This window comes from Bos taurus, chromosome 2, assembly GCF_002263795.3.
Source record: "Bos taurus isolate L1 Dominette 01449 registration number 42190680 breed Hereford chromosome 2, ARS-UCD2.0, whole genome shotgun sequence".
Taxonomy (NCBI): Eukaryota; Metazoa; Chordata; class Mammalia; order Artiodactyla; family Bovidae; genus Bos; species Bos taurus.
The window spans coordinates 102,340,642-102,354,825 of record NC_037329.1 but is presented as its reverse complement, the minus strand read 5'-3'; the positions used below and the strand labels follow the sequence as shown (position 1 = coordinate 102,354,825).

The 14,184-nt window shown below is 38.0% G+C and overlaps 1 protein-coding gene and 1 non-coding gene across 3 annotated transcripts in view; both read right to left on the bottom strand.

The window, feature by feature from the left end:
* The window catches only part of SPAG16 (sperm associated antigen 16), a 1,067,980-nt gene that overhangs the window by 51,612 nt on the left and 1,002,184 nt on the right, over positions 1 to 14,184 (bottom strand). The gene's annotated exons all lie outside the window — the stretch shown is intronic.
* TRNAC-GCA (transfer RNA cysteine (anticodon GCA)) lies at positions 8,355 to 8,427 on the bottom strand. The gene has a single exon. It is a non-coding gene; the product is annotated as a tRNA-Cys (tRNA).

Here is a 14,184-nt window from a genome sequence, read left to right as displayed (position 1 = left end):
GGTCACCAGCCTTAGTGAAGCATAGTTATGTAAATTATTGGGTTCAACCATTATAAGGCCCTTTTAATTTGGTCTTTGGAAACACAGTCATAAAGGAATAGCAGAGGCAGACTGCAGTGAATGAGAGCTGTAAATGAGAATGGAGGGGGCTGGTGAGGTAGTAAGATATTTCTAGCTCAAGGAGCTCTAGAACTAAAAAGAAAGAGAAATATGTTCAGGAAAAGAGGTTATTTCTGATGGAGAAAGAAATGGGCAAAGTGATAAGTAGAAGAAAGCAGTAAGGGAAAAGTAACTAAAGATATGGGGGAGAGAGAAGAAATGATGGATCAGATTCTGGAGAAGGAGGGAATGACAGTCCAAATTAAAAAAAAAAAAATAGGAAAAGAATAACCAGGTGGAGACTAAAACCCATGTGGAGACTAAGCAACGTGCTACTAAAAAACAAAACAAACTATGGGTCAATTATGAAATCAAAGAAGAAATCAGAAAATACCCCAAAACAAATGAAAATGGAAATACAACATTCCAGTTCTAAGAAGGAAGTTTATAGCAATATATGTCTTCCTCAATAAAAAAGAAAAATCTCAAACAACCCGCCAAAAAAATAAAAAGAAAACTCAAAAGTCACCAGAAGGAAGGAAACAATAAAGATCAGAGGAAATAAATAGAACAGATAAAAACAATAGAAAATATCAACTGAAAGCTGGTTCTTTGAAAAGATAAACAAAATTGATAACTCTTTAGTCAGGCTTACTAAGAAGAGAGAGAGAGAACCCAAATAAACAAAAGAAGAGAAAGAGGAGAAACCACAATACCACAGAGATTCAAAAATAAATAAATACTATGAATAGTTATATGTCAACAAATTAGAAGAAATGGACACATTTCTAGAAACATACCGCCTGCCAACATGGAGTCAAGAAGAAACAATTTGAATACATTGATTACCAGAGTAAAACTGAATTTATAATTTAAAAAATCTCCCAGTGAATAAGTCCAGAAGTAGATAGCTTTACAGAGGAATTCTACCAAATACATAAAGAATTAATCTCTTAAACTATACCCAAAAATGCAACAGAAGGGAACACTCCAAAATTCATTCTTCAGGATCCCTATTAGGCTTCCCAGGTGGCTCAGTGGTAAGAATCCGCCTGCAATGCCAGAGCCACAGGAGACATTGGTTTGATACCTGAGTCAGGAAGATCCCCTGGAGGAGGGTATGCCAACCCACTCCAGTATTCCTGCCTGGAGAATCCCATGGACAGAGTAACCTGGTGGGCTACAGTCCACTGGGTTGCAAAGAGTTGGACAGGACCGAAGTGACTTGTCATGCACACATGCACACACAGGTCACTATTACCCTGATACCAAAACCAGACAAAGAATTTAAAAGATAGAAAAATAAAATTATAGATCAATACCTTTTCTGAATATAGATGTAAAAGTCCTCAACAAGATATCTGGAAACTGAATACAATAATAAGAAAAAGGTCATACACTGTGATCAAATTGGATTTATTCTAGGGTCACAAGGATGATTCAACATTCAAAACAATATGATACACCACATTAGCAAAAGACAGGATAAAAATTACATGATCATCTCAATAGACAAAGAAAACACATTTGACAAAACTGAACATCCATTCATAAAAAAAACTTTCATCAAAGTAGATCTAAGAAGAACATATCTCAACATTATAAAAACTATTTACAAGAAACCCATGGCCAACATAATAGTCAACACTGAAATGCTGAAAGGCTTTCTGCTAAATGCAGAAACAAAACAAAGATGCCCACTCTTGCCACTTCTATTTAATGTAATGTGAGAAGTCCTAGTCATGGCAATCAGGCAAGAAGTGAAAGATTTTCAAATTGAGAAGGGGAGAAGTAAGAATGTCACTATTTGCAGATATAATAATCTATATAGAGAACCCTAAATTCCCCACACAAAGCTATTAGAGGTAATCAATGAATTCAACAAGGTTACAGGATACAATATCAATTTTCACAATTCTGTTGTTTCTATACACTAATAATGAAACATGAGAAACAGAAAGTTAAAAAAAAATCCTGTTCACAATCACATAAAAACTACAGAGGAATAAACTTAACCAAGGAGCTGAAAGGCCTATACTCTGAAAATTATAAAATATTCGATGAAGGAAATTTAAGATGATACAAAGAAATGGAAAAATCTCTCATGCTCTTGAAGTAGAAGAAAATTGTTAAAATGGTCATACTACCCAAAGTAATCTACAGATTTAACACAACCACTCTCAAGATATAAAAGACATTTTCACAGAACTAGAACAAATAATCCTAAAGTATATAAGGGGCCATCAGTTCAGTTCAGTTCAGTTGCTCACTCGTGTCCGACTCTTTGTGACCCCATGAAACACAGCATGCCAGGCCTCCCTGTCCATCACCATCTCCCGGAGTTCACTCAGACTCACGTCCATCGAGTCAATGATGCCATCCAGCCAACTCATCCTCTGTCCTCCCCTTCTCCTCCTGCCCCCAATCCCTCCCAGCATCAGAGTCTTTCCCAATGAGTCAACTTTTCACATGAGGTGGCCAAAGTATTGGAGTTTCAGCTTTAGCATCATTCCTTCCAAAGAAATCCCAGGGCTGATCTTTATTTTTTTTTTTTCAATTTTAATTTAAAAAAATTATACATGTGTTCCCCATCCTGAACCCTCCTCCCTCCTCCCTCCCCATACCATCCCTCTGGGTCGTCCCAGTGCACCAGGGCTGATCTTTAGAATGGACTGGTTGGATCTCCTTGCAGTCCAAGGGACTCTCAAGAGTCTTCTCCAACACCACAGTTCAAAAGCATCAATTCTTCGGTGCTCAGCTTTCTTCACAGTCCAACTCTCACATCAATACATGACCAATGGAAAAACCATAGCCTTGACTAGACAGAACTTTGTTGGCAAAGTAATATCTCTGCTTTTCAATATGTTATCTAGGTTGGTCATAACTTTTCTTCCAAGGAGTAAGTATCTTTTAATTTCATGGCCGCAGTCACCATCTGCAGTGATTTTGGAGCCCCCAAAAATAAAGTCTGACACTGTTTCCACTGTTTCCCCATCTATTTCCCATGAAGTGATGGCACCAGATGCCATGATCTTCGTTTTCTGAATGTTGAGCTTTAAGCCAACTTTTTCACTCTCCTCTTTCACTTTCATCAAGAGGCTCTTTAGTTCCTCTTCACTTTCTGCCATAAGGGTGGTGTCATCTGCATATCTGAGGGTATTGATATTTCTCCTGGCAATCTTGATTCCAGCTTGTGCTTCTTCCAGCCCAGCGTTTCTCATGATGTACTCTGCATAAGTTAAATAAGCAGGGTGACAATATACAGCCTTGACATACTCCTTTTCCTATTTGGAACCTCTCTGTTGTTCCATGTCCAGTTCTAACTGTTGCTTCCTGACCTGCATACAAATTTCTCAAGAGGCAGGTCAGGTGGTCTGGTATGCCCATCTCTTTTAGAATTTTCCACATAGAAGAACCCAAAAACAATCTTGAGAAAAAAGAACAAAGCTGAAGGTATTACCATCCCCAGACTTCCAACTATACTACAATCTACAGTAATCAAAACAATATGGTACACACCGATCAATGGAATGGAATAGAGAGCCCACAAATAAACTCATGCACCTATAGTTAATCTACGACAAAGGGGGCAAGAATATACAATGGAGAAAAGACAATCTCTTCAATAAGTGGTGCTGGAAAAACTGGATAGTCATATGTAAACCAATGAGATGATAACATTCTCTTATACCATATATAAAAATAAATTCAAAATGGTTTAAAATCTAAATTTAAGGCCTGAAAATGTAAGATTCCTGGAAGAGAGTATGTGCAGAATACTCTTAGACATAAATCATATCAATATTTTTAATCTATTTCCTAAGGCTTCCCTGATAGCTCAGCTGGTAAAGTATTCACCTGCAATGCAGGAGACTCTGGTTCAATTCCTGGGTCAAGAAGATCCACTGGAGAAGAGACAAGCTACCCACTCCAGAATCTTTGGGCTTCCCTGGTGGCTCATATGGTAAAGAATCTGTCTGCAATGGTGGGAGACCTGGGTTTGATTCCTCGGTTGGGAATATCCCATGGAGAAGGGAATAGCTACCCACTCTAGTATTCTGACCTGGAAAATTAAATGGACAGAGGAACCTGGTGGGCTACAGTCCCTGGGGTCGCAAAGAGTTGGACACATCTGAGCAACTTTCATTTTCACTTTCGAGGTAAAAGAACTAAAAGCAAAAATAAAGAAATGAGATCTAATTAAATTTAAAACCTCTTCACAGTAAAAGAAACCACTGACAAAACAACAACAAAAAAAGACAATATACGGACTCAGAGAAAATATTTGCAAATGATATGATTGGCAAGTATCTCATAGAAGTCAATTATCAACAAACAACTCAATTAAAAAAAAATGGGCAGAAGACCTGAATAGACATTTTTCCAAAGAATACATACAGATGGTTTCTAGGTACATGAAAAGATGCTCAACATCACTAACTGTTAGAGAAATACAACTAAAAATCCCAAGGTGATACTACCTTATGCTTGTCAGAATTGCTATTATCAAAAAGTGTCAACAAATGTTGGAGAGGACATGGAGAAAAGGGAACCCTCATGTACTGTTGGTGGGAATGAAAATTCATGCAGTCACTATGAAAAATGGTATGGAGTTTCCTTAAAAAAAAGAAAAAAAACTAGAAATAGAACTACCACATGATTCAGCAATTCCACTCCTAGAGATATATCCAGAAATAAACGAAAACACTAATTTAAAAAGATACATGTACCTCAGTGTTCATAGCAGACTATTTACAACAGCCAAGATGTATAAACAACGCAGTGATCATCAATAGACAATTGGATTCAGAAGATATGGATATGCAATGACTTTTACTCAGTCATAAAAGAGATGAAATACTGCCAAATGCAGCAATATGAATTGACCTAGAGTGTAATATGCTGAGTTAAATAAGTCAGACAGAGTAGGTCAAATCATGTCTGACTCTTTGCAACCCCACAGACTGTAGCTTGGCAGGCTCCTTTGTCCATGGGATTTCCCAAGCAAGAATACTGGAGTGGGTAGCCATTTCCTTCTCCAAGGGATCTTCCCAACCCAGTGATTGAACCTGCATCTCCTGCATTGCAAGGCAGATTCTTGACCATCTGAGTCACAAGGCAAGCCTGATATCACTTACAAATGGAATCTAAAAAATAATACAAATGAATGAATATGCAAAGCAGAAACAGGCTCCTAGATACATAAAACAAAGTTGAAGTTGTGGTTACCAAAGGGAAGTGGGTATGGAACTAACAAATACAAACTACTAGATGTAAAACAGATAAGCAACAAGGATATACTGTATAGTACTCAGAATTATACCCATTATCTGTAATAACCTGTAAAGGAATCTAATCTGCAAAAATATTGAATCATTTTGCTGTATGCCTGAAACAATATTGTAAGTCAAGTATATGTCAATTGAAAAGAAGTGAATCTTGATGGAAGGAGTGGTTTAGGAAAGCAGGAGGAAGATAAAGATAAATGGTAATTAATTTTAGAGATAGGAATATGTAAAATTGGAGGAGTTCAATGGCTCCAATTTTGTGCATGTGTATGATTAGTTCCTATACATGGACATCACCAGATGGTCAACACCAAAATCAGATTGATTATATTCTTTGCAGCCAAAGATGGAGAAGCTCTATACAGTCAGCAAAAACAAGACCAGGAGCTGACTGTGCTCAGACCATGAACTCCTTATTGCCAAATTCAGACTGAAATCGAAGAAAGTAGGGAAAACCACTAGACCATTCAGGTATGACCTAAATCAAATCCCTTATGATTATACAGTGGAAGTGAGAAATAGATTTAGGGGCCTAGATCTGATAGATAGAGTGCCTGATGAACTATGGAATGAGGTTCGTGACATTGTACAGGAGACAGGGATCAAGACCATTCCCATAGAAAAGAAATGTAAAAAAGCAAAGTGGCTGTCTGGGGAGGCTTTACAAATAGCTGTGAAAAGAAGAGAAGCGAAAAGCAAAGGAGAAAAGGAAAGATATAAACATCTGAATGCAGAGTTCCAAAGAATAGCAAGAAGAGATAAGAAAGCCTTCTTCAGCGATCAATGCAAAGAAATAGAGGAAAACAACAAAATAGGAAAGACTAGGGATCTCTTCAAGAAAATCAGAGATACCAAAGGAACATTTCATGCAAAGATGGGCTCAATAAAGGACAGAAATGGTATGGACCTAACAGAAGCAGAAGATATTAAGAAGAGAATACACAGAAGAACTGTACAAAAAAGATCTTCACGACCCAGATAATCACGATGGTGTGATCACTCAGCCAGAGCCAGACATCCTGGAATGTGAAGTCAAGTGGGCCTTAGAAAGCATCACTACGAACAAAGCTAGTGGAGGTGATGGAATTCCAGTGGAGCTATTTCAAAGCCTAAAAGATGATGCTGTGAAAGTGCTGCACTCAATATGCCAGCAAATATGGAAAACTCAGCAGTGGCCACAGGACTGGAAAAGGTCAGTTTTCATTCCAATCCCAAAGAAAGGCAATGCCAAAGAATGCTCAAACTACTGCACAATTGCACTCATCTCACACGCTAGTAAAGTAATGCTCAAAATTCTCCAAGCCAGGCTTCACCAATATGTGAACAGTGAACTTCCTGATGTTCAAGCTGGTTTTGGAAAAGGCAGAGGAACCAGAGATCAAATTGCCAACATCCGCTGGATCATGGAAAAAGCAAGAGAGTTTCAGAAAAACATCTATTTCTGCTTTATTTACTATGCCAAAGCCTTTGACTGTGTGGATCACAATAAACTGTGGAAAATTCTTCAAGAGATGGGAATACCAGAACACCTGATCTGCCTCTTGAGAAATTTGTATGCAAGTCAGGAAGAAACAGTTAGAACTGGACATGGAACAACAGACTGGTTCCAAATAGGAAAAGGAGTACATCAAGGCTGTATATTGTCACCTTGTTTATTTAACTTATATGCAGAGTACATCATGAGAAACGCTGGACTGGAAGAAACACAAGCTGGAATCAAGATTGCTGGGAGAAATATCAATCACTTCAGATATGCAGATGACACCACCCTTATGGCAGAAAGTGAAGAGGAACTCAAAAGCCTCTTGATGAAATTGAAAGTGGAGAGTGAAACTGTTGGCTTAAAGCTCAACATTCAGAAACGAAGATCATGGCATCCGGTCCCATCACTTCATGGGAAATGGATGGGGAAACAGTGGAAACAGTGTCAGACTTTCTTTTTCTGGGCTCCAAAATCACTACAGATGGTGACTGCGGCCATGAAATTAAAAGACGCTTACTCCTTGGAAGGAAAGTTATGACCAACCTAGACAGCATATTCAAAAGCAGAGACATTACTTTGCCAACAAAGGTTCGTCTAGTCAAGGCTATGGTTTTTCCTGTGGTCATGTATGGATGTGAGAGTTGGACTGTGAAGAAGCCTGAGTGCTGAAGAATTGATGCTTTTGAATTGTGGTGTTGGAGAAGACTCTTGAGAGTCCCTTGGACTGCAAGGAGATCCAACCAGTCCATTCTGAAAGAGATCAGCCCTGGGATTTCTTTGGAAGTAATGATGCTGAAGCTGAAACTCCAGTACTTTGGCCACCTCATGTGAAGACTTGACTCATTGGGAAAGACTTTGATGCTGGGAGGGATTGGGGGCAGGAGGAGAAGGGGACAACAGAGGATGAGATGGCTGGATGGCATCACTGACTCGATGGACGTGAGTCTGAGTGAACTCTGGGAGTTGGTGATGGACAGGGAGGCCTGGCGTGCTGCAATTCATGGGGTCGCAAAGAGTCGGACACGACTGAGCGACTGATCTAATCTAATCTAATGATTAGTTCCTAGTATGTTATGACATTTTCTATTTCTTTAAAAGCATTCATCACCTTCTTCTCTGAATAGATATAGATATATTCCTATTTTAACTTCCTAATAAAATTAGAAGCTGCTTAAGAACAGACAACATATCTAATTTTCTTGTGTTTCCTCTATGTACTTAGACAGCTTTTGGTACATTACAATTTGAGGGGAACTTATATAATGCATTTTTGTGGCTATCTCATTAAATAATAGTTCCATGTATATAGGTTAGATAAATTCTTTCTTGACTAGGAAGCAGTGGGTATAACATGAAAGTGAAGTCGCTCAGTCATGTCCGACTCTTTGTGACCCCATGAACTGTAGCCTATCAGGCTCCTCTGTCCATGGGATTTTTCAGGCAAGAGTGCTGGAGTGGATTGCCATTTCCTTCTCCAGGGGATCTTCCCTGACCTAGGAATTGAACCCAGGTCTCCTGCATTGCAGGCAGACACTTTACCATCTGAGCCACCAGGGAAGCCCCTGGGTATAACATGACATGAGGTTTATAAGACTGGAGAAGAGAGATTGTCAGGATCCTCTGCATTTAGAAGGAAAAAAATGTAAAATAATGGTCTATCAAGTGGATCCAACTATGTAGCACAACAGGGAAAGAATGGTATATTGATATAGTTGATCTTCTTTGTATATTTTCCCTTTATAATAGATGATGTTACTGTTAAAGCAGTTGTTACCTCTCCCTAAGGAAGGATTATATTCCCTCCTCACTGAATTCAGGCTTGGCCCTAAGACTCGCTTTGGCTCTTCCATAGGGGGAAGGCATACATCTACATTATGGTGAACATAGGAATGGTCATGTGACTTGCTTTTATTAGTAAAATGTAGGAGTGACATGTTTTGACAATTTTCTTTCTTTCTTCCTCTGCCATGAAACTAATAGTATCCAAGAGTAGCTGCTACTCCTTCTCCTTTCTGCTAAAGATGACATGGGGCAGATCCTTAGACCCTGGAATAGAGTTTATGTGACTGAGAAATGAAACTGTTGCAGCAGGTTACTGAAAATCTGGGATTGTTTGTTACCACAGCAAACAATCCAGAGGGTCACTCCCCTACTCAGACTCCCTCCTTAGGAAGTCATCTGAGATACCTTGAATCATGAAAACAAGGGTCCTACTACTTGATATGTGTGTGTATATATATATATATTTAATATAGTTGCAAAGAAGATAGATACAAATGAAACAATTTAAGAATATAAAGTAATTATATCTAAGTGGGATGTAAATAATTTGAAGAGGATTTTTGAGAGCCATGTGTAAAAATGGGGCTAAATACAGGTGGGCTAAAGAAGTAAAGGCTTCACAGAAGGGGTATGTTTGGAGTTGATTAAAAGACAAAGATCAATAGATAAAGAGAAGAATGGGGGTGCTGTTTCAAATATGTAGAATTTCATGTCCAGAATCTGTAGAGCCTCCTAATTCCCTAATTTTGAAAGTGTAATCATTTCAACTAAAATAATCTTTCAAACCGATTTTCTACTTAAACAATAAATTAGATTAAGAAGTGATCTCATAGTTGGACTAGAAATTCACATTCAATGTTACTATATAATAATACATTTGGTAATAAAGACAAAAACATAAATTAGTGTGTGTATATGTGTGCATGAATATGTGGGTATGTGGGTGCATAGTCTAAGAATTCTACTTTAGTTGATATCTACATTTCTAAATGATATTATTGGTATCCTGACCACTTGAAAAATAAGGTTTCAACAAACCAAGAAAGTATACAGAGATAAACAATTTTAATTCACAGATCAATATTGAATCATTGGCAGCTTCTGACTAGTCCAAAACAAAAGATAATTTTAAATTGTAACAATTGTATTATACTGGTTTCAGTTGGTTTGAGACATTTTGACCCCCTGTTTTAAATATGTAACTCCATAGTGATGAACTTCTAGGATAAATCAATCTGTCTCTAACTCAGAGTATCCTAAAAATGGCAATAGAAACTTTGATAAATATAAAGTGGCTACAGAATCTTGCTTCTGTGAAAACGTTTGAGCTTCCTAAAATTGTTGTAAACTCTCTTAGAACTTGTTTCCTGGTGGTTCAGCAGTAAAGCATCCACCTGTCATGCAGGAGATGCAGGTTCAGTCCCTACATGGGGAAAATCCCCTGGAGAAGGAACTGGCCACCCACTCCAGTATTCTTGCCTGGGAAATCTCATGGACAGAGGAGCCTGGTGAGCTACAGTCCATGGGGTTGCAAAAGAGTTGAACTCGACTTAGTGACTAAACAACAACAAAAGATGAAGCTGGTAGAAAGCTATAGAATACCTTCGCTTTTCAATTTGTTTGCTATAGTTAAAATGCGATGTCAACACCAGAGTTTTTGTTTTTTAGTGAATTTCCTGTCTGCAGCTGTTGAAGAGTTAAAGAAACATGCTTGAGTGTCTAAAATACTTGTTTCTCTTGCCCAGAAGAATATTCCAATACACTTTAAACATATCAAAATGCTCATTTTTTTATTAATTCATAATCTATTAGTTATTTGGCTGGGAGAACCATTAAGGAGAAATTATTATAGATGCCTTAAAATTACAAAGCATCTCATTTCACGATGAACATTCTTTGTACCTGTTCCATGAAATGACACAACTGTGGTGACTGATGGCTGGAGGAAAGTGACAGAGTAAACTTGCATGTCAAGGTATGCTCAAGAAGTTGACTCTGGAGGGAAACGTCTGCTTGTTTTAAAGTACAACACCTGAGACCAATCTACATCTTGGCAGTGCTCATTAGCAAGCCAACTGTAGACTAAACACTCTCCCTCAGAGGGGCTTTAACCAAGTTGGAGCTCATTAACAAGGAGTCCATGGTGACCAGAAATGTCTTCTACAGATTATGCAGACAGACCAGCTTTCTTCATGTAAGTCTGGTTTTAATAATTCCTCTCAAAATTTTTCTCAATTAGAGCAAATTGACACTACATTTTCCTTAATACATTTAATTAACTCTTCAATGATATATAGGGCATTGGGACATATTCTGTTGCTCCAATCACTTATTTCTCTTGAAAATTTCTCTTGAATCTCACTTAGGCCTTATGATCCTCTGATATTTTCTCTATTAAAAATGTAAATAGAACCCTGGAGCGACTAATTTGAAGGTTAACAGTTCATCTGCAAATGATGTAGAAATACAGGACAGGCACAGCCTTGAGAATTAAATGTTCTTTGAAAGGCCAAAGCGTTAGATTTTTTTCAGTTGTTAAAAATGTTCTCTTGTGCTCTAAATTTGTATTAACTCTTTAGCAGCACTGAAATCCCTTTTTGTTGTTGTTTGGTCAAACAAAAATACTGCCTCCCCAAATGCCCGATATGATTTTAGGAAAGTTAACATATTTGTTGTACAAAAAAAGGCATACAGTCTGGAGTTAGGCAGTCCTGAATTTAAACCCTGATCTGTCACTCACTAGCTCTACAAACTTGGAAAATTAACCTCTAAGATTATTTCTTTATCTATAAAATGGGGTTAAAAATGGCACTTCTCAGGGTTGTTATGAGGATTATAAAATTTGATACATACAAAATACTCAGACTAATGCCTGACATATAGTAAGCTCTCAGTAAATGTAAGCTTGGATCACTGCTGTTGCTGGTGTTATCTATAAAACAAGAATGATTAAAATAACACATAGGTAGTGCCCAGCAAGTGCTTATAGTAAGCCTTTAGTAATTGATCCTTCCTTTCCCTAAGGACCTCTGTGAAAAGAATCAGTCACATATTTACAAGGGGAAAAATGCAGCAAATTGATATAAATGGGTTCCTTATTATATAACAATAAATTTAAAACAGGCAAAAACTATTGCTGTAATGTTAAATGACTGCGTATGGCAAAAAGAAACTGAAAATACCCAACACAAGGTCAAGCGATCAGCCTTACAAGTTAAAAATATCAGTACATCGTTCCTCCTGTTATGTCTTTCCCAACTCTCATCATCAACACTGGGATCTCTGTAGACTCTCTCTGATGAAATAAAACCACCAGAGTTCAGAAGACTACAACAACCAGAGCTCATAATTCTGGAGCCATAACTGGTAAAGATCCCCTGCTCACAGGCAGGGGAAACAGTGACTAAGTTTGTGATTTCAGAGTAGGTCCTATAGATTGTTTTTTTTTTTTTTTTTTTTTTGAAGTATCAGAGACAAATGTCCAGAGAGCCCTTTCCAGTATAAAATTATATAGTAATACTCTATAAAATAAAAACAAAACAAAACAAAAACTTTTGAAATGCATTGCTTAACTTGTAGAGGCAAGTGGGTTATAGTTTAGGGAAAAAATTTAAAAAATGCAAAAATTTTGAAAGACAGAAGGTTACTAAAGCTTGAGTTTGCCCTAGAGATCTATTTCCTCATTCCTGGTGACTTGGTGCTGGGTAGAGCTTGTGCTGTAAGGAAGTAAGTGACACTGGGGAAGGGAGTGGCAGACTTGAGGAACAAAGTGAGCATTAAGGCCAGAGACACATTTAAAACTACAATGCCCAAATGATAACACCAAGACCATTATACTTGTATACTTGCAAACACCGTGCACTGCACAACCGCAGAGAATGAGCTTTGCATGAACCACAGTGTGAATGTGGGCTGTTAAGGGCTTCCCTGATAGCTCAGTTGGTAAAGAATCCGCATGAAATGCAGGGGACCCCAGTTCCATTCCTGAGGTGGGAAGATCCGCTGGAGAAGGGATAGGCTACCCACTCCAGTATTCTTGGGCTTCCCTTGTGGCTCAGCTGGTAAAGAACCTGCCTGCAATGTGGGAGACCTGGGTTCATTCCCTGGGTTGGGAAGATTCTCTGGAGAAGGGAAAGGCTACCCATTCCAATATTGTAGCCTAGAGAATTCCATGGACTGTATAGTCCATGGGGTCGCAAAGAGTCGGACACGACTGAGTGACTTTCACTTCATTTCACTTCACTTCAGGTTGTACATGGCAGCTCTGGCAAATGCCAACACTGAATTAATTACAGAAAAACACGCATTTCAGAAGGATTCCATCACGGATCTGTACATGTTCCAGCCATGACTCTGGGTAAAGAGATTGTTCTTGATTTAAATCATCTTAAAATTGCTAATCATAGACTCACACTCCTGAGTCTGGGGCCTAAACTCACACTAACCACATGACCTTAAAACTCCTGAATTCAACTATTTCAAGTTTTCCTGGGACAGCAACATCTCCAAACACTTGCCAGCACACAAATAGATCCTCCTGAGCAGAAGCTCTTAAATCGAAACCTCAAAAAAACTTTTATGGGACAAAAGTCACTGTAAAGAAAATCACAAAATAAATCAGTAACAAGCTACAGGAAAATTAGCAGAATTAACAGATTGTAGAATCAGACCCACAAAGAGTGCAGATGATATTATCAATACAGAATATAACATAAGCATATTAAACATATTGAAGAAAATAAATGACAATATCAAGCTATGACAAACAAGAGACTATACAAATGGCTAGGCATATTTGAGAAAGAATCAAATACTATTTCCATGAATAAAACACTGAATTACTGAAATTAGAAACTCAGTAGATGTGATACAGTGCAAATTAAACACAGCTGAAGGGAACCTGAATAGAAGACAGATGAAAAGAATTTAAACACTGCACCACATAGACAAAAACAGATGGAGATGTAATGAGGGATGATAAGAGGAGAAGAGAAGGAATATAATATATTTCTTATTGGAATTCTAGTAGGAGATAGATAATAGAGAGGCTGGGAGATAAGTATTTCAAAAGAAAATAATTTTCCAGAGTTGAAGAAAAGCACCAATCCTAAGACTAATATAGTTAAAGAAATTCATACTAGGAACATAGTAGTGAAGTTTCAGAGTACCGAAGACAAGGGAGGTCATAAGGCAATCAGTAAAGAAACAGTAACTTTCAAGGGATTATTTTAGATTCAAAGTGCTATCTCCATAAATAGCAGTGGAACCAGAGAGCAATGGTATATCTTCAAGCGCTGAAAGACAAATGTTGCTATACAAATTTATACTAACAAACAAGACTTTCACAACTATAGGCAACATGAGGGTATTAGAGAAAATACAGAGTATTTAGGATGAATAGGCTTCCCTGGTGGCTCAGACAGTAAAGAATCCGCCTGCAATGCAAGAGACCTGGGTTCAATCCCTGGGTTGGGAAGATCCCCTGGAGGAGGGCATGGCAACCCACTCCAGTACTCTTGCCTGGAGAATTCC